Below are 21,026 nucleotides of genomic sequence, written 5' to 3' on the forward strand. Positions count from 1 at the left end.
ATACAAATATCGAATCATTATGTTATACTTCTGAAACTGATACGTCAATTACATTTCAATAAAAATATAAATAAAATAAACAAAGCCAACAGACAACGTGGCCATGTTATCCCCATGACCCTTGGGGCAGCTCCCAGGAAACCAAGGCCTTTGGGGGCAGTGTGGTGGCAAAGCCAGAATGTAAAAGTCCCAGAAGCCATGCTGAGGTCAGAGGAAAATCAGGAGAGTGCAGTGCCCCTGGACGCCAGTGAACAGTCACCCCAGACAGCGGGTGTGAGTGACTGCCACGTGCTGCGGAACCTCTGAGCCAAATGAGCAAAGAGAAGAGGTGACCGGATGTGGCAGCACGGAGACCGTTGCTGACCTTGGCAAGCTCGGTTTCCGTGGGTGGCGAAGACAAAACCCGGCCGCCAGGAGTTGAAACGAGATCGTGCGACGAGTGAGTGAGATGGCAAACAGAGAGAATGCCGTGGAGGAGTGCGGCTGCGGCAGGGCGCAGAGCCGGTGCTGGGGCCGCCAGGGGAGTTTTTGTTTGTTTATTTGTTTTAATATATGAGTTCTTACAGTACCTTCATAAGCTGACAGTATGGCTCTAGAAAGAAAGAGAACACAATAATTGCGGGAGGGAGTGTTCTTAAGTGGTTTCCTCTACTCTGTAAAGGGGGGGCGGGGCCGGAAATGGATGTGAGATGCTGCCAGGCAAGTGGAATACAGGTAGCAAGGGTGGAGTGTTCTCCCACTGTCTCTATGTTCTCAGTGAAACACAGCATCAGGCCCGTCTGAGGAAGGAGGGGCTAACTGTATCAGGACACCTGGGCAGGCTAACTGAATCGGGACACCTGGGCGGTGCTGAAGTTCTGCTGGAGAATCGTAGTCACGCATTTAAAGGGAGAGTTGACAATCGTGTTGCATGGTCTTCACTGGCCATGTTGTCGGCTGAGCACAGGAGAGAGGGAGAAAGTTGAGTTGGAGGCGTTAGGACGGTGGGAGGCAGGAGCGTAGTAAGGGTGTGTGCTGGAGAGGTTTGATGAGGATGGAGCATGGACCGTGTGCTGGACCCCAAAGGAAGTAAACACACAAGAAGTAGAATAGAAAAGTGGCAAAGTCAATGGATTGGAGGACCCGATGCTGTTAAAATAGCGGTGTGAGAGAAAGAGCCAGGCTCGTGGTGCCACTGTCATAGCGGTGGCACTGTCATGGTGGTGCCTGTCCTTGGCAGGAGGAAATCTTCCTGTATCTTTGTGGTAGCACCGAGGCCTGTCATTGTCTTGTGCATGTACCCAGTCTAGCTGAAGCTAAGAGATGGGACCAGAACGAAGGGAGTCCTAGAAGATACCGTAATGTAGGGAAGTCTAACATGTCTCTGCTAAGAATGTTGGATGGAAACCAAAATAAGTGAAACCAAGAATAATGAGGTTATTAAATAATCAGAGGGAAAGAATCTGGTACCAAATGGGCATCAAAAGTGCATCCAGAGTAGGAAATAGGAGTGAGTAGAAATCAGATGATATAGAAGGAGCATGCCGTATAGACATGTCCATGTGTAGACTTATCTATGCACCAAGGCCTGGAAGGAGTCTTATTAATTGGCCAGTGTCCCTGCGGGCTTCATACTCAGATGTCTCTGCCCTTGGATCTCAAAGGCACCCGTGTCTCTTTGATAGCAGTACAGGGTCACAGTTCCATAAATGATGAATAAGATGGGTGGGGCAGAGGGTAGTGGAGCCACAGCAGGTCAGTACCCACTGGGCAGGGCCACACTGGGCTATGTAGCTGGTAGCATAGTGATCACTTTTGAGGGTTCAAGTGAGAAACAGACCACAGGCTTCACTTCTCCTAAATCAGCATTTACAGGGCACTGAAATAGTCGAGCTGATTAAGCAAAGTAAGGGTAGTTAGGAACACTGGGTTCTAGACCAGGCTCTGCCACAGAATGATTAATAATTAACTAATATTTTAACTTTGGCAGATGCCAAACTGCCAAATAACGTTAGGAGAGATTATGGTGTAGAACAGTGTGTTTCAAATGTTAGTGTGCCTAAGAATTAGCTGGCAACTTGTTAAAGGTCAGGATCGTGGGCGTGGCCATTCTAATTTAGTGCATCAGGCGCTGGTTAGAAGAGTTCCATTTCTAACCAGCCCCCAGGGGACACAGATACTACTAAATCCTGGACCGCATTCGGGCAGCACTAGCCTAGGAGCAATAATGGGAGAACAAATAGCAATCAGGAACACACATGGTCAGGGTAAGAAAAGGAAGGGGAGAGGCTGAGGTTATTGCCAGGGGCTTCACAATTTGTTTGTGAAGTTGGCCTTTGTGGGAAGGCAGCCATCCGTCCCAGACTTAAGGAACATAAGGTTGGGTCATGAGGGCGAGGCATACTGCGGTGGTGAGCTTGGACTGCTTCCTAGACGCAATGATTTTTCAGAGTGGAAGTGATGACAGAATGAGAATATGTAGGAATGCCATTTTGGCAGCAGACTGCAGAAGCTGCGTGGAGTCATCCTCAGGGAGACCAGGATGAAGGTTATTACTCACTGAGAAATGGGAAGATTATAAAAAGACTGGAACAAAGGTAGGGCAAGGAAAACAGGAAAGTAATGTTGGATCTGGGAAATGATGGAAAAGAACGATAGGGGCTAAATAACAAATTAGTTTTAAAGGCGAAAGTGAGGGAAGAGTCTGCAATGACTCTGAGGCTTTGACCTTCTGGATTTTTTAATCTTTGTAATAGAATTCAAGAAAAATCAACAGAAATATATCTCCTCTTTCAGGCAGGAAATGAAATTTTATGGATTCTTACTTTGAATGGAAGAATCGGAGACAGACACTGAGAAATTAATTTGCGAAGAACTCCTGGCTTAGGAATAAGAAACATAACAGCTATTTAAAGTAAAATCCCACAAAACTACCACTTTTACAAGTAGTCTGTGTACGGTGGAAAGTGGTTTCCCGACACGATTATCTTGTCCACAAATGTCACCAGGTGGCCTTAGATATCAGAATTGGAAAAGCCAGGGACAAGCTTGTTTTGTCGTGAGTCTGGAACAACCAGGGAGTGCTCAAGGAGAACCTTATTATTTTTGGTCCTCTCAGGTTGCAACAGGCTCTGCTCTGGTTTTTGCTGTCTTTGATTTTGCTTTTTGATGTCGAGACTTATTGTGCATGGTGAGTAACTTGTGCCGGTGCAGCAAGTGTCAGCTTTGTTCTTTTCCTACGTTCTTGTTCTGACTAAAGAGACAGTAAAGTAAGGTGGAAAGAGCACTTAGCCGGGAGTCAGAAGACCTTGCTTGGGGACATGGCAGGTCGTTAACCATGTACCATCGGTCCCTCTTAACAAGGGAATTAGCTTCAGAAGCTCCCAGGTAGCTTCCAGAGTGGACAACAAACATGTGCACAGAGCAGCAGGAACTGTAGCACGGTTACTGATAGGTCAGTGGTGCTTCGTTCCAAACACACACTATTTCTTCAGAGCATGTCAACCACATCATGAGCTATATTCTACAGGGCTACTAGGGATGCCGAAATTCTGCCTTCCCTCCTTCTCTCCCTTCTTTTCCCTGCTCCTGCCTTCCCCTCCCCTCCCTTCCCTGCTGCCTCCCATCCCTTCCCTTCTGCTCCCCTCCTTTCTTATCCTCTCATTTCCCCTTCCTTTCCTTCTCTTATTTTCTTCTCTTCCTTTCTCCTGTTTTCTCACTTCCTTTCCCTTTATTTTTCTTTATCCCTGTACCTTGTCTTTCTGTCTTTCTTCCACCACAGATACTCTCTGAGGGTCTCTCTCTTACATACCTTTTCAGTGCAAGAATAATACAAAGTATTCATGTGTGTGGCCCAAGGAGTTCTCCTATATCTAAAATTTTCTGGGATAGATCATCTACTAGTAGGTGAAACGCCAACATGTGAGATCCATCCTTTTGTCCAGAGATACTATTTACAGAAGCATTTTATGAAAAATGTGAGTCATCCCCAAAAAGGTGATGTTATCATGTATCATCTGATGTTTACTGACTCATCCATCAGTCATCTCACCGAGCAGATTCCTGAGGGGGGATCTCGCTGAACCGAGCCAGGCTCACTGGGCAGACAGTGCTAGCTCCTGGCTCGTCATACCAGTGGAGAGAACCTGCGTTCCCCCTGGAAAGAGGGGACAAATTCTAACCCCGGGCCCATATGGAACCCACAGTCACTATTCACTGAGTTCTTAGCTTCCTCACTTCTAAAAATAAGATGTGAGAAAATGTTCCCATGCTGCTTCAGAATGACGGCTTTCTGGGTGCGAGTCAGAGGGGAACAGAGGGAGAAGGAAGAGAATAATGTACACAAACCTGATTCCCAGTTTTGTCCCTGGCCAGTGATGTGGAAGTACAAGTTCCCCGCGCGGGTAGAGAGTAGATCGAGACTGTCCAGATGTATGCCTCGAATTTCAGCTTAATTATTAGTAATGCTTCCTTCACCGTCAGAAATGTCAGAGTGTGGATCAAAGATTATATGCTCATCCATCCATCGTGAACGTTTCCCCAGGACTCAGAAGAACAGGCACACTCCTCCCTCTACCATGCGGCAGCATTTCACAATCTTTTATTTTATTTTTCTCAGCTGGAGCCAGTGTAACCCAGCCCACCTTGTTGGACTGAGATGCATACATCCAAAGCAGTTAGGCAGCTGTGTCATGCACTTAGCAGCCACGATCCCAAATCAAGAGCCCCCCCCACACACACACACACATTCTTGTCCAGAGCTTCATATTGAGAGAGCTGACCCTGACCTGTGGCGACTGGTCTCTGGGTACCACATACCCTAAAACGTTCAAAGCAAAAAAAAAGCTTTATGCTTTGAGACCAATGTGGATGAAGTCAGTTTAGGATAAAAATGCTTAAAACAAAGTGTCAGAAAGGCTTCAGCATCAGGTATTTCTATGGAAAAGCTTGATGAGTGTTTGGGGATTTCTTAACCCAGGCACTTGTGACCAATCTGCAATGATGACTGTCATCTGGAAGGTTTCAAGTGGGAGGTGCCGATTCCCTTTCCTGCAGTAGCAGCCATAAAATTCAGTCTTGTCATTGGTCAATGAACTGGCATCTGCTCTCCTCCTTCTTACTCTGAAGAATTCTTTTCCCCAACAGGACAATAATTTTCTCATCTCGGCTCTGCAAGACCTCCATTTTATGAGATCTTGGAGGCTCAAAGCAGCTATCGACCATCCCAAACAGCCTACACGTTCGTCTTCAGCAGAGGATCTCCAGCTCCTTTCAGAAAAAGCGTTATTACAACCGTTTTATAAAACCTAGACAGAGAAAGCTCCCTGGTGCCTCTTTGGAGTGGTCAATGTGGTGGTCTTCTCAGCAGGCCACATACAGAAACCTCTCCTTTCCCCCTCCCCCACCCACTCCAGGAAGGCAAGTAACTTCATGTCTGCAAGACACAAGCCAAAGGGAGGGCAGGCAGGAGACAGCCATTAAGAGTGAGATGGTAAGCTAAATCATGGCCCCAAAGATATACCCATGTCCTAATCCCCGGAACCCACAAATGTTTCCTTATATGGCAAAAGAATCTTTACAGATGATAGTAGGCTAAGAAATTTGAAGTGGGATAATATTTTCAATTATATAGGGAGGCTCTAAGTTCAATCACATGTGTTCTTATAAAGGGGAAACAAAAGAGAGATTTCATACACACACACACACACACACTCACACACACACATGTGCACACACACACACACACACACACACAAGGAGAAGGCAAATTGATCATAGTGACAGAGATTGGAGTGATGTAACCACAAGCCAAGGAATTCTGGCAGATAGAAGCTGGAAGAGGTGGAGAACGGGTCCCTCTCTGGAGGCCTTGTGAGAGCACTGCCTGGCCAACACCTTGATTTTGGTGCAGGGAGACTGATGTTAGTATTTGATTTTCAGCACTGTAAGTGAATAAATGTGTACTGTTTTAAGCCACCCATTTTGTGGCAATCTGTTAGGGCAGCCACAGCAAAGTATCACAGGCTAAGTCCCTGCAGTGCCCGAGATGTAAAACCAAAAGGGACTGACCAGGAGAGCTAATGGGTAATGGTGCTGGGGAAGGAACCCAGCAGCCAAGGGTGAAAGAAAGAGCTGGAATCAACTGCATGTTAGAAGGATTGGCTTTGGGATTAAAGAGCTAGAGTTCTGTCTCTGGTTTACTGCCTCCCAGCCACGGTGACATTAGGCATTTCTTAGCCTCAATCCCAAATCTTTAAACAAAAATGTAATTGATAGCCATCATTCAAGGTTTGGGTAAGAAGTATGAGAATTAATACAATGAAAAATGTCTCCCATGTGATGAGTGCTCATTAAAAAGTAATGAGTGCTGATGTGTGGGAAAATAAACTGATTTAAAAGACCCCATCTTTGAGAGAGAAATGACTTTTTTTTAGAAAACACTTTGATGCTTTCTTAGGATGTCAGTGGGGAAGATACCTACTCATTTCAGTTTCTCGCTCCTTTATCCCATACTCCACTTGGTTTCAGTGGATTAGAGATAAAGCATGCAAAACCAAACTTCTCAGCCCAATAAGAAAGGAAGAACTCTTAAGTTTCCCAAAATGAGAAAATGTTGTGTCCCTGAAATCTATATTCAAGTACTAATCCCCGATACCTGTAAGTATGGCCTTCTTTGGAAGTAGGGTCTCTGCAGATGTAACCAAGTCAAGAAGAAGTCATCCTGGATCTGGGTGGGCTTCAATCCAATGACTGGAGTCCTTATGAGACAAGAGAAACTGGGCACACAGACACACCCTGAGGAAAGACAGCCATGTAAAGCCAGAGGAGGCACACGGACCAATACCGTGTGGTAACAGGGCCAGAGATTGTGTGACCCAGCTGGAAATCCAGGAAAAGCCAGGATTAACAGCCACCACCATAAGCTGCCTCCCCTACAGGTGTTAGAGGGGACATGGCCCTGCCAGCAGCTGGATCTCAGACTTCCAGAGACAATACATCTGTGTTGGTTCAGTCGCCCAGGGTGTGGCATTTTGTAAGAGACTAACACTGGGACCTGAGACAGAAAGACAAGAAACAGTCTGCCCAAACAGGCGTGCTCTTGTCACACCAGGAGAGCAGCGGGCCTGTGAGGAGCCCCTGCCGGTGGGAAGGGCCGAGACGCTTTTATGAAATGCATTGTCTGACACTCACTTCTAGGGGGTCCTCTGTGAGACTTCAGTGCATCTTCTGTCCCACACAACTACCCTTAGAGGACCTGTTGGGGAAAGTGAACAGTGCACTGTCTATTCGCTTTATGTCGAGGGAGAGAGAAGAGGACGCCCCCCTGGGGTGAGACCTGGGCTAAGACAGGAGATCTGAACAAGAAGGGGCCACAAAACACAAACATGGAACTCCTTCAGAATGCCAGAGATTTTGCAGGAGGAACATTCTTCTCCTACTAAAGGGCAAAGTGACAAGTCAGAGCCCAGAGACTTGGGGATCCCACCAGGTGAGGAACAATATAGGCTATGTTCTTATTAACATCATTAACTGAAGATGAATAAAATGGGTCCAAACCACAGGATGCATGACAATGAGTTGAACGAATGATTATTCTCCATGATTCCTCTACACTCCTTCTCTGCTGCCCCTCACTGGTGTAAAAAGCCATGGTGTTCCAACTCTGGCCTGGCGGGGCCAGCTTTGCCCTGTGGGACCCCCACCAGCCTTCTCTTCCTCTGCTGAGCGCCTCTGCTCACAAGGGGGCACCTGATTCCTCGTGCTCTTCCAGGGAAATCCTCCCACAAGGCTCCTGTGCCTGTCCCTGACCTTGGCCATGCTTGAGAGAACGTGAGATCAAAGGAATGAAAATGCTCCTTTCTGGTACTTCAATCAGGGAGAGAAGCAATTAAAATGTGAATTAATCTAAGTGAGATGAAAATGCAGATGTAGAACAAGAGCGTCCCGATCACCTTGAACCTGCACGGCACGCCGCTTAGCCACTGTGATTAAAGACATTTTCATGCCATTAAAAACCTTCTCTTCTAATGTTACCAACGCTGTGCCAGTCAAACGCTCCGGGCAGCCTCCGTGAGGACTGCCCCCTCCTCCATTGCATCCCTTGATCCTTGCAGAAGGCTGTGGGGGTGGGAAGCCCCTCTTAGGAGGGGACATGGAGGGCTTGAGGAATTATGGGAAATGCAAGACTCTCAACTACTGTAAATGTCTTCGCTCCAGTAGATTTTTTTTCTAGTTCCTCGAGGCTGTGGTGCAGCCCGAGTCCTGCTGCCGAGGGCCCTGGGAGGGCAGAGCCGGGGAACCGGGCAAGGAGCATGTTCCCAGCGCTCTACAGTCCCTGCAACCCTCTGGTTCCCCAGAGGCTACTGTGAAATGAATGATAACAGTAGTGTTCACTTTCAGAATTTTCCCTCTGCTTCTCAGTCGTCTTAAGGATGCTCCGTTGATCCACTGGAGGAAGCGACAGGGCTGTGACCTCAGAGGAAGGATGCATGGGATGTGACTGTTGATGTTTGAACCACTTGACCTTCCGGGCCAGCCATTGGTGCTGTTTGTTGTCTCGAACCTGCTTCCTCCTGTGCCCACCCGACATCTGACGTTTTCTCCTCTTTCTGGCTATACATTTGCTCCTTGCTGCTGCCAACAGTAATTGTCAGCCTCAGGTTTTGAAGCACGGAATGTGAAAGAACTCATTCTGAATCTCCCTTTGTTACTTTCCAAAGCCAACCTCCCTGCTCCCTCCAGTCCCTGAGGACAGCTGGCTCTTCCTGGTCCGGACCGGAGATGCTTCCTCTCTCTTCCTTTCTCTGACTCTCCTCGTGGACCTTCCAGTCAGATTGGCCCAGGGGTGAAAGAGAACCTCTAGTAACACCTGTTTTAAGAATAAGTTAGGAGGCCCTGGCTGGTTGGCTCAGCAGTAGAGCGTCGGCCTGGCGTGTGGGGGACCCGGGTTTGATTCCCGGCCAGGGCACATAGGAGAAGCGCCCATTTGCTTCTCCACCCCTCCTCCTTCCTCTCTGTCTCTCTCTTCCCCTCCTGCAGCCAAGGCTCCGTTGGAGCAAAGATGGCCCGGGCGCTGGGGATGGCTCCTTGGCCTCTGCCCCAGGCGCTAGAGTGGCTCTGGTCGCGGCAGAACGACGCCCTGGAGGGGCAGAGCATCGCCCCCTGGTGGGCAGAGCGTCGCCCCTGGTGGGTGTGCCGGGTGGATCCCGGTCGGGCGCATGTGGGAGTCTGTCTGACTGTCTCTCCCCATTTCCAGCTTCAGAAAAAAAAAAAAGAATATGTTAGGAAAGACCACCCATGGAGGTGGTGAGGTCCACCCTAGGTAGGGTGGTGCCCCCCCCCCCAAGTTGCTGTCTCATGCTGAGAGTTAATTCGGCTTTTGTTCTGCTCTTGTGGTCTGTAGAATCTCCCATAGATGCAGCAGGCAGCTCCCCTCCTCCTGCCATTTTCCACAGGGCTCCAGCCTGGCCTCCTGCTCCGAAGGCTGAAGCCAGCGGATCCTGGGCTGCAGGGAGAAGGTAGGCAGCACGGTGGGCCAGACGGATTGCCGGGAAGGCTCTGGCTCCCCACAGCATGTATTCCTGCCTCCAGAATATTTAAAAGATGCTTCAAAAAAGATGAAAAATGTATACTTAATTTGTAGTTTGTAAAATTGGTTAACCCATGTTCAGGGGAGAGAGCCCTTTATTTGTTCAATATGTATCTGCAGCAGCTGTTTAAAATAAAAGTTTTCAAGGGATAACACCATTCTAGGTTTATAAATCGACCTTTGTGGACAAGGCCCACCAGGGGTGAGGATGACGGAGACACAAAGACCCAACTCCCGGGACAAGGTTCAGTGATGCAGATCCTCTTTATTCAGGAAGTAAGCTAGCTTATATAGATGGGTTCAGCCTATAGGGTGTTACAGCGTGTCCTTCATAGCCAATGGCTGAAAAGAACAGGGAGCTGCGTGGTTGGCGCAGAGTCACTTCCTTACTGCGGGCGAGCTCCCTTCCTGGGTGTGCCCAGGAGGGTTCTGGGAGCTGGAGTATTCTCACAGCATTGCATCAGCCACAGCTGCCAGGAATGCGCTCTGCTCTCCACCCACAGACATGTATAATCAGAAGGGCTCCACTTTGCCACACCCATGGACCCTCTATTTCTGCGCCTCCACTACCTTATGAAGGCTGATAAAGAGGCACGGTTCAGCTTCTAGACCAAAGGGTGGTGGATGATCGTTTGCGCATTGCATCCTGTTGCTGAAACTTCCTGAACTTGAGAAGTTACTTTGAGATGTGACAGGAAGAAAAGAAATTGACAAAAAGAAATATTACAAATACAGCAAAGGGAAGACATTAAAGTGGCTGGGGGAGGGGGAGTTTAATTAAGCTATGGCAGCATTAAAAAGCAATAACAAATGTCAGTTTACACTCAACTGTATTTTTCTCCAGGTGTAAGGTTTCCAATGACAAAGAAGAGGATCATACTCATTATGCCCATGGTCTGATATCTGGTTACATCTCTAAAGAATTAAGCAATGACTCATCTAAATATTTAAAGCTTCTAGAACCTTCAACTTCTTTGCCAAACCCTCTATCAGAGACAGTCAAGTTATCAGATGAGCCCACAGAAGCAAAAGAAGATTATACAAAGTTTATCACTAAAGACTTGAAGACTGAAAAGAAAAATAGCAAAGTGACTGCAGCTCAGAAGGTTGTGGCTAAAGTTGACAAGAATGGAATGCAAGGTATTTACTCCTTTTTTGGTATAAATTTTTTTTTTTTAAAGTTGGAAAACTTTAAAACTTTGTCTATGAAATCTAGCAAAACTATTTGCATTTTACATGTTCCATTTTTTTCTCCTCTCTCCAGGTCAGTGTACTTCCTGACACTTAACACCTTTTGAAATAAAAGAACAGTTTTCAGAAAGAAAAAAAAAAAGATGCAGATCCCAAAGACAGCTAGGATGTAATGAATGAGGCTCTCTTATTCCAGAACCGCATAAGATGGGAAGAAGCTTCACATTCATACACATTTAACTACGAGGGCAGCCCTTGTGTCTACAAAACACGGCATACAATCAGTGTAAAGAGCCCCAACATTTGAAAAGTTGTTATAATTTACCACAGCGTTCTGAGTTAGACAGATGCAATGCGAGATGTTCCCACACTTCATGCCCACCTCCCCTGCAGCCCAAAACTCAGAGAATGCCCTCCCATGCTATGATGTACCTTCTTCGGGCCAGCCTCTCTGCTGACTTCTGCACAAGGCTGTAGACTCTCTCACAAGCTCATTCTTCTTGCGTTCACGTTCTTCTTCTTCTCGAACAACTTCAGAGGAAGCCTGAAGGGTCCCTTTGCTCTTCTGAGTTAAAACCCAAAGCCCAGAAGACCTCTGAGCAGCCAACCTGCTTCCTGTCTCCTCTCAGACCCACCTTGCCTGGCACCTTAGGGGAAAAGAGCTCTTCTAGACAGAAGACAATACCAGCCACCAGAAGGGGGTCTACAAGAGCCTCCTCCTCTTTCATCTGAAAATGTAAGTAGAGCATGCAAAATTTCTCAAGTTGTTCCAACTTGAGGAAGAAGAGGGATACGGAGCTGTACCCTTCTCTTTCCCGACTCCTCAGTTCTGCAACACCTTCGCAGATGACAGGAGTGGAAGACCTGGTGCTTCCTGCCACCACGTTAGGAATTCTTCTGATCCTCCCATTATGTGCATATTGTTTTCATTTTTCATGTATGTCTTTGAAGGCCATCATGTATAAATGAAGAAAACAAGCTTCAGTTCGAATTCCAACTTTATTAGTTATATACCTATTTGTCCCCGGCTCAAGGAAAACAGTTACTCCTACCTCAAAGGATGTTTTTTTGTGAAAATTAAATGAGAAAATATATGTGAAGTGCTTTGAAACTTCCTGACTTGTAGTAGATGTTGATAAATGTCAGTTATTATTATTATTATCATCAGTATTATTACTACTACTCCTACCATGACCGGGTCCCCCTCCTTGCAACTAATTTCTCATATTAGTCTCTTTTGGGGCTCCCATGCAGAGCACCCCCTACCACTTCACTCTCTGTAGACCCCCCACCTGCCCCTGATAGCCAGGCCTGCCCAGGCTGGTCACCTTAAAAGCAATAATTCAGTATTCACTTTGCTAGTATGGTACAGTCTTGTGAGAGTTTCCTGTTTTGATCCTCTCAACCATTCATCATATTAGGTGCCAGCCGGACACAGCTTCGGTAACTCCCCGTAGGAGGACACTTGCTCCTTTCTCTAGTCTAGGACATTGAGCTTTCAGTGAGTTGCTAATATGCCTGGGACCAGACGTTTATTTCACTCAGCCGGGTGGCCTTCTTTTTTCCCTTGTCAGCAGAAGGGCATAGAAACTGAGGGAACTGGAATGGGGAGCACATTTTGGCCTTTTTACTAATTGTGAATAACACGCTGAAACCAGGTCATGGCTGGAGTGTCAGGCGCTGGCATTCTAGAAACATTGAAACATTTCTAGAAAATTACTGTAAAACATGCTTAATGTTAGTCAGTTAATTATACTTACCACACATCAAGTTCCTGCCACATAAAACTCCAACGCCTATCTCCCAAATGTGCGTGTGCCTCTGCTCTGCACATACGCCATCCAAAAATGAGCGTGCTCCTATCATCAGTGAGATGGATCCGGCCATAATTGATTTTCCATAGACAAATGCTTTAGATTTTGGTAAACCCTTTGTAACATCTTAGTCAAATTAAACTGAGCTCTTTCAAGTCAGATTGATAGTCCATAGGATTCCACTTAACTGAGACAAGCGATGCAATTTCAGGCCAATTTAAAGGGTATTTCATTTAGAAACAGAACCAGTCCTTGTCAAGGCCCTGGAGGTAACGAGAAATCTTCCTCCTCTTATCTGCCTAGAAGCTATGCATGGCAGCCCGGTCCATGGGGGCCGAGCAACCATGAAGCATTGTGAGTGGGTCAGTGTAATCAATTTTACGACCCACATTCATTGAAGGGGAAATGACCCCTTCAGTGGGTAGAAAAGAAGGCAAGGACTATGTAAGGCATTCAGAGCCTTCCTAGGACTTGGGAAATGGTGTCTAATCTGAGCGCAAACATTACAGGAGTCACTGTGTCCGTCTCCTCGGGTTGCGGCCCCTGTGAGGGCACAAGGCTTGGGTCAGAGCACTGGCTGGATTTCAGTCCCCGTTTGCCCCGCGATCACGGGCACAACTGCACTCAGCGGCCTTAGGAGAGTGATGTCAGGAACTGTATATTCACAGGTTACCTTCTTTAATGCTCACCACACTAGGAGATTTTAAGTACTGTCCCAGTTTTACAAATACAGATGGCTGGGAGTGATTCAATACTGTATTCCTATAAATGTAAGTTGAGCTGAGATTCTGGCATTGGTCTGCCTGATTCTAAAATCCAAGCTTTCTCTAATTCACCATGGAATGTGAGTTTAGTTGAGGGGCTTGGTAATCTTTTTTTTTTTTCCAGGGGAAATGGAAGAATGGGCAGGGTATGAACCTCCGATCTTTGACGGTGTTATTGGGAAGGGGGAGCAGGTGGCCGGCCGGCCAGCCTCTGCTGCAAAGCCCCTGCGGCCGTGCGACGGCTCAGCTTTGCCTTACATCAAGCTGAGGCCTCCCTTCCAATGACCCAAAAAGAATGACAGGACTAGTGGCTGAACCAGTGATTGCAGGTCCCTGCTTTATGAGGCCTGCAGGCCATGCTGGGAAGAGAGGGGACCTGGAGCGGCCCACTTCGCTCCCTAAGTCTCTGTCTGCTCTCACAGAATGCAGCTAAGAGGCCTTGTCCTGCCCAGCTTCCAGGCACTGGGCCTCACAAGATGGTGCCAATGGCTACGACCCCCTTGCAGACACGAGGAGGACACAAAGAAAATGTATTGAGCTTTGTAACTTTGTAAATTTATATTATTATATATATATTGTTCTATTCTATATATAGTAATATATTGTTATATATTTACATATACACTTATATTGAGTTTTTAATGTGTTGAATTTTTTAATATATTAGTGTTAAGCAAGCACAGTTTGTTTCATTTAAAGGACTTTTATGCTGACATCAGACCTCTTTTATTGTTTTGTTTTTAAAAATACTCTTTATTAAACTAAAGAAGGTAATCAATTGCCTCTGTGTGTGTGTGTGTGGTTGTTTTGTTTGTTTGGTTTTGATTTTTGTTTTTGTATTTTTCCAAAGTGAGAAGTGGGGAGGCAGAGAGATAGACTCTCGCATGCGCCTGACTGGGATCCACCCGGCATGCCCACCAGGGGGTGATGCTCTGCTCATCTGGGGCGTCGCTCTGCTGCAATCTGAGCCATTCTAGTGCCTGAGGCAGAGGCCATGGAGCCATCCTCAGTGCCCAGGCCAATTTTGCTCCAATGGAGCCTTGGCTGTAGGAGGGGAAGAGAGAGATAGAAAGGAGAGAAAGAAGAGTGGAGAAGCTGATGGGCGCTTCTCCTGTGTGCCCTAGCCAGGAATCGAACCTGGGACTTCCACACGCGAGGCCGACCCTCTACCCCTGAGCCAACTGGCCAGGGCCTGTGTGTGTGGTTTTATTGCAGCTTATTTGTTGTGTAAATCCCTTGGAAAAAAATTTTAAATGTGTCAGTACCAAAAATGTATATGTGCACGTGTGGTATGTATGTGTGTGTGTGTTGTGATTTATGGTTACAGATCCACAGTCCCAAACTTATAAGAACTATTGTCTTAGACATAGAAAACTAACATTTACTGAGTGCCAGTCATGACATTGAAAACTCATGACAACCCTGCAAGATATGTATCTTTAATTCAGTATAATACTTCTCAAAAATTTGGGTATCTTGTCCAATCTTGTACAGTTAGCTAGCTGAAGATTGGAACGCAGGTCCTTCCAAATGCCAGAATATCAGGGTTTATTGTTTGTTCTATTGGTTGTTTTTACTTTACTGCATCATTTAATAGATTCCTTTTATTTCTGTAGTTTTTCAGCGAGGTCATCAGAGGAAATTTGCTGGCTTTGAACCTAATCACGGAAATTTCATTGACCCTCTCCCTTGGTGTCCATGGTGTCAAATATATATGGCTGCAAAAGCATGTTTGACCCAGCAGGACAGATGTTTGGAGTCTATAACTCAATGCAACCAAAAGGGAGCTACTGGAAAATTTAAACTGCATTCCTTGGCTCCTTGGATTGCTTTGATCAGTGATTCTTAGGAATTTTCAGATTCACTGGAAGTTAAACTCCATAAAGGCAGTGGAGGGGGGGAGGTTGTTTGTTTAATTCACTGCTGGGCTTTCTACATACACATAGATCATCTTAAACACTCAGAAAGTATATATGGAGTGAATAAATGAAGGAATGAAAAAAGACTCATTTGAGTATCTGATAGGAGCTCTGCACTCTCTTCCCAGAAAAATGCATGTAGGCACACACATTGCCCTGTGCACACCCTGAAGCCTGTCCATAGTATGCAAAAGCTTAGACTCTTTTCTCTCAATGAAATAGCCCTGGACACTCTCCAGGATGGGGAGGAGCGAGGCCCTTCGGCTCTGGACTCTTTCTTTCATGTCGATGGGCCTCTGGGCAGCGTTGAGGCCCTCATTGTTTTGGATCACCCATTGCTTCGCCTATTTAATATGGATGCCTAGAACCTTTCAGGACCTGGGAGGGAAGAAGGAAGAATAGCAACCACCACTCACTGAGGTCATATCATCTGCCAGACACACTTTACATGTCTTACAAATAATTGATCCTCATGGCAACCCTGCCAAGTAGGTTTTACTGTTTTTATTTTTCAGATAAAACAAACAAACATAAAACTGAGGCCCACAGAGGGCCTCAGCCTTAAGACCACACAGCAAGGAAATGTTATACTAAAAAGCTGGAATCTTGTCTGCCCAAATTCAAAGCCCTGGCTTTTCCTAATGTGGCAGACTGCCTCATTGCTTACAAGCAGCCCAGAAAAGTCTATGTCATAAGTCTAGGAGACATCTTCAGTCGAAATGTGACCCCCCGACTTGGACATCCAAACCAAATTAGCAAGTAACTCAAAACCAAGGAAGAAAATGAGCCGTGTTAGGGTCAAAACTTTGGACTTTGCAGGTGTCATTCTTTTGTTTTGAATTTTAAATGTATTTTCGCCAGTGCTTTTCCTAGAAAATCCCCTACAGAATCTCACCCTGTTTCAGCTGAGCTCATAAGGCCCCGGGAGAGGGACTGCCAGCATTTAGGACGCGGGCCATGGCGTGAGTGAGGCCAGGGTGACAAGGACTGGTTGTAGGTCTGACTCTTGAGAGTGTGGGCAAAATCCAAGGTATGTTTTTCAAAGTGATGCAATAATTCATACCTAAGGCCAAGGAGTTCCAATTCAGTGGACAGGACAAGAGGAAGACTAAAGAGTCCTATTCCCTGTTTGAGCATCTGGACTCTAAATCCTTGTCCCTGGAGAGGGGGGGTAACAATAGGCAAGTAGGGTATCAGGGCCCTCACAGAGATGGCTGGGAATGATCCCAGTCCATTCTCAATCAGATCCAATATAGAAGCCTGCTCACGTAATTTGGGCAAACACGGTGAGGGCTGCAGGCTAGCTATAGCTTGGCAGGCTAGGGTTCCACTGGGCTCCACTCTCCTCATCTGTGTTACGTTAGACTCATTAACAAGGGCTGCAAACATACTCCTGTTATTGAGGCCCAACCTCCTAAGTTGCAACCTGTTCTTGTCTGGGCTGGTCAAGAACTGGGGGCAGGTTCCCAGCTCCAGGAACTTCCCCAGAGGCAGCGCCTGGCCAGGTAAGAGCAGATCGATTTTGCAGCTTTCCAGAGCCTTTATTCTGCACAACCTCCAGAGCACCATTTCTACTGATTCCGTCCACACCCAAGGCCAGAAGGGAAGGTTATTGAAAGATGACAACAACAAAGAAGCCTAAAGGAGAAGTGCACTTCCCTGAGCAGAATTGATAGTCAGACCTAGAGGCTACAGAGCCGGTTGTTTCCATCTCTCCACAGAACAAGGAATGCTTGAGAACAGCAGGACCCACTATGCTCTGGGAGAGGGGGCCCCCTGACAGCCGACCTTCGGCAGGAGAGAAATATCCCAGCAGAGACATGCAGCGACTCCCACGGTGAGATGTAGGTGCAAATCAGAGCGGATATGACTACAGACTTAATAATCTTTCATTTTTATTATGAAAAATTTCAAACACATACAAAAGTAGAGAAAATAGTTCAGTGAAGTACCATGTTGCCTCAGCAACCATCAGATTTCTGCCAATCTTGTTTCATCTACATTGCGGTACTTTTATTAAAAATTTTAAGCTTTTTTTTTTGTTACAGTTTAAATTTTTTAAATTTATTTTTTAGATGGAGAGGAAGGGGAGAGAGAGAGAGAGAGAGAGAGAGAGAGAGAATGATTTGTTGTTCCACTTATTGATGCATTCCTTGGTTGATTCTTAAATGTACCCTGACCAGAGAGAACCACCTTTTGATACCGTCAAACTGCATCCCAATGAAAACATCCCCATAGAAACAGCTGGACTCATGTTTCGAGTATCATCATTTTTTCTTTTTATTGTCATTTAAAGAGCAAAGAATTTGTGACAACAGGATCTGCTTATTAAATCTAAAGAGAATGTGATTTGAAATGACGGATGCGCAGAGTAGGACCAACACCAGCACACCCAGTGGACAGGAGCGTCTTTCTTTCAGTCTGGTAGTAAAGTTCCCGGGGATCTGTGGAATCAAGCTGTATTCCCCGAAGTACTTGGGTCTTTTATATTAGTTTCACTAGGGTAGTTCTGGTTCTTCCTTATAGCAGAGCTTTGGTAAATGAGAGGCCACCTGAGAAGCAATTAAACTAAACCAGGAAATCTTTCCTATTCATTTGATCTTGTCCTTAAGTAGTTTACACATCAATTGAACTGGGAAGAGCTCATGGTGGTTTATGATGATTACTCCAGTAGGGGTCAGCGCCTAATGAGTTGGGTACTTATCTGTGACCCCAACAAGATGACTGTAAATGAACAGATAAGAGGGCCAATGGGACCAGTTCTCAGAAGCTGCCCACGGAATCAAGATAACAGAAGCTGATTAGTTAGGTAGGCTGGAAAAGTGGAAGCTGGTGGAGTTAAGTAGATTGAAACACCTAGGGTTTTTAGTTAGAAAAATAAAGTGCTTATCTTAGGTCTTGACAGATTACAGAATGCCTATTCCATGTACATTTATTTATTTATTTATTTTTATGCCACACTCCTTTCTTCACTATATCCGGTAAACTTGTGGTTCCCATTACATTACCCTTTTCAGGCAGATACTGTCACTTATTACAGAAGCTGTGTATCAATGTCAGGCTGGTGGGGTGGTGCAATGGAGCTTCCATGCATCGCAGAAGCTTCCTGAGAATGGCAAAGCAAACAAAAATCTCAGTAAAAGTGCATTTGCAGAGAAAACAGATAAAATCATGGTGACATATCTTATGGCATAATCAAAATTCTCAGTAATTGACAAACTAGAACAAGTAATTCTTTTTTGCCTCCCATTTACTAGCTATATTAGTCAGTTTTTCATTTGTTTGCTGGTTTGTTTTTTTTTTCCTGTGTGACTGTTGTATGACAACCAAATCTCAGTGTCTTGCGGCAACAAATACGGGTTTCCAGCTTGGGCTGAAGTTTGGCTGTGGTTCGGCCCATCCCAGCCGGGCTCAGCCAGGCTAAGTTGGATCCAGGTCTCTTCCCTGTGTTTTCATTCTAAAACCCAAGTTTCAGGGGCAACAGCTACCTGAGGCACAGTCTTCTCCTCAGAGAGGGCAGACACTCAACAGGGCTGGTGGGGATTTGCTAACTTCACAACCCTCAGCTAGGAACTGGCACACTGGCACTCGTTACCTGTACTCTACTCATCAAACCAAATTGCGTGGTTGAGTTGAAAGATGGGTAAAGACATACAGTCTACAGACTCCAGGGTGAGGAACCGCGAAGTCATAGGAAAAAAGGGTGTTCTCTTCTGAGAAGGAACAGTTGGGAACACTAATTCTACCTTCCATAACATCCATGAAAAGAGCTCATTTCTGCTAACATTCTGGCAGGAATGTATGTCAATGTCTTGAGACAATTTAAAACCAGATCTGCTGACTTGTGGCTACTCTTGGCAAAATGGAGCTCCCTTGGGCTCTTCACACCTCACCCTGTGGCTCCTTCAACAGTAACACCAGCCACTGGGCGTGGGGGTTTCCGTCTCAAACAAAACATCAACTGTTACTTTCATCACGGAAAGGGGTATGTCAATCAGTAAGCACATCAGAGTAGAAAAAGCAGTGCTGCTCAGGATAAAAAAATCATTTGGGATGGAACTACTCACTAGTAAAGAGTTTAATAGAAAGGGTGTCTGTTTAGTTGAGACATTTGAAATGAAGGGGCCGGGCTCCTTGGCAGTTCATTTACAGGATTAATATTTGCCCATCTCTTCCTGGGTTACTTGAGAGAAGCTGGAAAGTCCCATGGGCTTGCCGCTAGGGGCAGAGCCTGTCCCTCTCATATTGCTTCCACGGTGTCTGGTCAGAGAGCAGGGATGAGGCGGGCTGACAATGCGATGAACTGCAGGGACATTTTTCTGCTCTTCTACTCACCCTGGGGATGTATATCGCCAGGGTCAGGGCTCATGAACGCCAACGCCTTCAGCTGCCATGTCTGTGACAGGACTGGATGGGACTAGCTGGGAGTCAGGAAAACCACTGCATAAGATGAGAATTGGTGGCCAGTGACACTCAGCCTTGGTGTCAGAGAGACGACAGAGGGTGGTGAAGTCTCAGATCATGTGGAGGGCACAGGTGTCATCCGGAAGAGGAGCCTTTTGTTAATTAGCTGTAGCCAACTGCCAAGTACAAATGTGTGCCTATGTTGCCAGATATAATTTTTCAGGAGAAGCCAGGAATCTAGGCAAGAATTTCTTTTTATTTTATAACATTGAAAAGAATAATTAATTCTAAAGAAAGATGGGAGGGAGGAAAAGAGGGAGGGAGGGAAGGAGGGAGGGAGGGAGGGAGGGAGGGAGGGAGGGAGGGAGGGAGGGAAACAAACCACTTTACAGGTCTACCCTGTAGGTAAGTCAAACAAAAGCCATTCACAAGACAAGGGTACCCAGGATGGCCAGTCTGTGACCTTAGTATGTGAGATGACACATTTAGCCCCATGGAGTATTGGAAATAGCAGGACCCTGAGCTGGGAAAGATATGTTTACTTCCAAGTTCTCGTGAGTCAGACCATCACACCATATCCTCATTATTTTACTAGAAGTGATATGAATCCCATAAATAGCAAACCTATATTCAAACATAAATAAATAAAGGCATCTTAAAAATAAAGCATTCATGATTGAGTGCTTATTCACTTTTATGAGTTTCCCATGCAATTACTCCTAGAAAAGTGGATAACAAAATTTAATAGCAATATTTAATTAAGAGGATCTAAAAGCTTAATAAAAAGTGTTTATGAAATGTCTACTGAGGGTCAACACTATGCTAGGCACTCCTAGACTGTAAAACAAGGACACATTCCTCATGGGCTGGCACTCTAGGGGAGACAGGGGTATACAGAGTGGTAACTGTGGGAGGGCCAACCCGGGCTCCACCTCCTACTCTTCTAAACCTCCCTTCCTTCATGGAAACCTGCGTAGTTCTCAGATTTGCAGAAAGGAACCATGATAGTTTATTTAAAGTCTCAAGTTCGATACTTGGTGCTTAATAAACATTGGGAAAACTTTATAACATTTTTACACCTCAGTTTTCTCATCTACATGAGGGGATAATAATAGTTCCTGGCTCATAAAATTAATATAAGGAGTAAATGAGATAATGTGTACACAGGGCTTGGACTGAAGCTTGATGCTTACTACTTACTCAATATATACAAATATTAACTACTATTTTTTTTCAGTACTTAATACTATTATTATTATGTTGACTTCATTATGGGAAAGAAAATCTGTCAACATTGTAATGGATCCTCCATCTCTCAAATTAGATAATTTTCATAAACAGAAACGCTCTTTATAATTTAGGAACT

General features: G+C 45.6%; 1 non-coding gene and 1 pseudogene across 1 annotated transcript; one reads left to right on the plus strand and one right to left on the minus strand.

The window, feature by feature from the left end:
- The window catches only part of LOC136335704 (uncharacterized), a 38,580-nt pseudogene extending 24,958 nt beyond the window's left edge, over positions 1-13,622 (plus strand).
- An 831-nt stretch (positions 13,623-14,453) lies between these two features.
- Positions 14,454-14,529, minus strand: TRNAA-CGC (transfer RNA alanine (anticodon CGC)). Its single transcript has one exon. It is a non-coding gene; the product is annotated as a tRNA-Ala (tRNA).
- Between the last annotated feature and the right edge of the window lie 6,497 nt (positions 14,530-21,026).

The sequence above is a fragment of the Saccopteryx bilineata genome, chromosome 4 (assembly GCF_036850765.1).
Source record: "Saccopteryx bilineata isolate mSacBil1 chromosome 4, mSacBil1_pri_phased_curated, whole genome shotgun sequence".
Taxonomy (NCBI): domain Eukaryota; kingdom Metazoa; phylum Chordata; class Mammalia; order Chiroptera; family Emballonuridae; genus Saccopteryx; species Saccopteryx bilineata.